Raw genomic sequence first — 2500 nt, forward strand, 5'->3', positions numbered from 1 at the left:
TTGTTCCCCCGCGCCGGTCGTCCGTCCTCCGCTCCGGGCCCTCCGCCCCCTCGCCGGGCGCCTCTGCCTGTCCTCCGAGCCCGGGGCCTCTCCTCCGTCGTCCGTCCGTCTGTCCGTCCGTCCGGCTCTTGTCTCTCGCTCTCTCCCTTTCCCGCCCTCCCCCCCCGCGTGCCCGCCCTGCCCGCTCGCCCCCCCCCCCCGCGCCTCCCGTTGAAGCCTCCCTGAACGCCCGCGGTGGCGAGCAGGGGGCCCGGGAGGCGGGTGCAGGGGTCAGGGGGCCCCGGGGGCGGGGGGGTTCGGGGTTCGGGAGAGGAGCGGAGAGGAGAGGGCCGCGTCCGGGCGCGAGCGAGCGAGCGGGGAGGTCTCCGAGGCCCGGTTTCGGGGACACGGTGGGGACGTCGTCGGGCGGTGGGCGTGGGTGGTGGTGTCCCGTGTGGCGGTTGGGCCCGTCGCCCGGCCGGGGCGCCCCCGAGTCACGGGCCGGTAGCGCCGGGGCCCGCGTGCTGCGGGCGGCCGCGGGCGGAGAGCGTGTCGGTCGGCGTCGGGGGTGGCGGCGAGCGTGGGGCGCTCCGCCTGCCCCTCCCCGGCCTCGCCCGCCTCCCCCCTCTCCAGGTACCTAGCGCGTCCCGGCGCGGAGGTTTAAAGACCCATGGGGGGGTCGCCCGTCCGCCTTGGGGTCGGGGCGGTCGGGCCCGCGGGGAGTCGGGAGGCCCCTCCCTTCTCCCCCAGACCCCGCTTCCTCCGCCCCCGCCCCCGCGGGGCCGGGGCGCCGCGCGCCGCGCCACGCCGGCCCTCCCCGCCGCCGCGGCCGTCGGGAGGGGGCTACCCGGCGGCCGTGGTGCGGGGCCGGGTCCCGTGTGCCCGCGCGCGTGCGCGCCCCGCGTCCCTGACGGGGGGGGTGTGTGTGTGCGCAGGTGGGAACCCCCCGGGCGCCTGTGGGGTGTCCGAGCCCGCCCCGTCTTGCGGGTCGGTGCCGGGCGCCCCGTCGTGAAACCTTCCGGCCCCGCTCCGGTCTGCTGTTTTCTGTCTCGTCTGACTTGGCCGGCCAGAGGCAGCCCTCCCTCCGTGGGGGAAATGTGCCGTGCCACCGGCGGGGGACCCCGCCGAAACCCAGAGAAACCAAACTCGTACGACTCTTAGCGGTGGATCACTCGGCTCGTGCGTCGATGAAGAACGCAGCTAGCTGCGAGAATTAATGTGAATTGCAGGACACATTGATCATCGACACTTCGAACGCACTTGCGGCCCCGGGTTCCTCCCGGGGCTACGCCTGTCTGAGCGTCGCTTGACGATCAATCGCCCCCCCGGGGTGCGCGCGCGCGCGCCTTCCCGGGGTGGCGCGGCTGGGGGTTTCCTCGCAGGGCCCCGTGTCCGGGGCCCTCTGTCCCCCTAAGTGCAGACGCGGTGCCCCTCGTGCCGAGGCCACGGGGGCCCCGCTGCCCGCGAGAAGGGAAGAGAGCGAGAGAGAGCTCGCGACGAGGCCCTGGCCGTGGCCTCCGCGGTCGGTCCCCTTCGGGAAGCGCCCTCGCGCCGCAAGCGGTCCCTGGGCGTACCCCCGGGGCTGTGTGCCGGTGGGCGGGGACGGTCCCGCGCCCTCGCGGCCGGGGCCCGTGGTGCTGGTGGTGTTGGGGCCGCGTCCGCTCCGCCGTCGTTCGCCGCCCGCCCCCGGCGGCGTCCCGGCGACGGTCCGGCCCGGCCCGGCCGCCTCCTCCGCGGCGCCCTGACCCGCGCGCGTCCGGGGTCCGTGCCCGCCCCCCCGCCGCCCTCGCCTTCGCCGTGTCGGGGCGGGCGGCTCGGGCCGACCCGAGGCCGAGTCGTTGCGTGCGCGGCCGCGCCCCGGGGATGCGTGCCCCGGCGGCGACCCGCGGGACGCCGCGGCGTCGTCCGCCGCCGCGCGCTTTCCCCCGGGCTGCGGCCGCGCCGCGCCGCGCTTCGTGCCGGCCCCCGAGCCCCGCGTCGTGGGCGTCTGTCGGTGGTGGATGGGGGCGCACGGCGTCCGTCGCTGGCCGTGGCGGGGGGCGTCTCGCGGCTGCGTGGAGGATGGTGTGCTGCGTTGGCGTCGAGAGAGAGAGAGAGAGAGAGACAGAGGGAAGAGAGACAGAGGGAGAGAGTTGGGAATCGGTCGGTCGTGGAAGGAGACGTGGGAGGAGGGTCCGGCGTTCGGGGGGCGACCGCCGCGTGTCCTCATCCACCCCTGCCTTCCACGCACGCCGTCCGCCGCTCTCCTCTCCTCTCCTCTCCCTTCTCCTCTCCCCTCGTCCTCTCCCGTCCCCGTTGTCCTCTCCTCTCCTCCGTGGCGACGCGCCGCCTCCGGGCCGCGCTCGGTGTCGTGCGTTTTCCCTACCCCCCGACTCTCCGCGCCCCGTCCGTCCGTCCCGTGGCCGCCGGCTCGTGCTCCCGTCCCGGCTCCCCCTCCGCCCCCGCCCCAGCCCCCGCCCGGCACGCCGCGCGTTCCTCTCTCCCCGCCCCCGGCGCCCTCGCCGCGCCCGGGCGGGTGAGG

The 2500-nt window shown here is 77.1% G+C and overlaps 1 non-coding gene across 1 annotated transcript; it reads left to right on the forward strand.

Annotated features, from left to right (window-relative positions):
• The first annotated feature begins 1131 nt into the window (after positions 1-1131).
• On the forward strand, positions 1132-1284 carry LOC131749181 (5.8S ribosomal RNA). The gene has a single exon (XR_009333250.1). It is a non-coding gene; the product is annotated as a 5.8S ribosomal RNA (ribosomal RNA).
• The last annotated feature ends 1216 nt before the right edge of the window (positions 1285-2500 follow it).

The sequence above is a fragment of the Kogia breviceps genome, assembly GCF_026419965.1.
Source record: "Kogia breviceps isolate mKogBre1 chromosome 20 unlocalized genomic scaffold, mKogBre1 haplotype 1 SUPER_20_unloc_1, whole genome shotgun sequence".
NCBI classification, from domain to species: Eukaryota; Metazoa; Chordata; class Mammalia; order Artiodactyla; family Physeteridae; genus Kogia; species Kogia breviceps.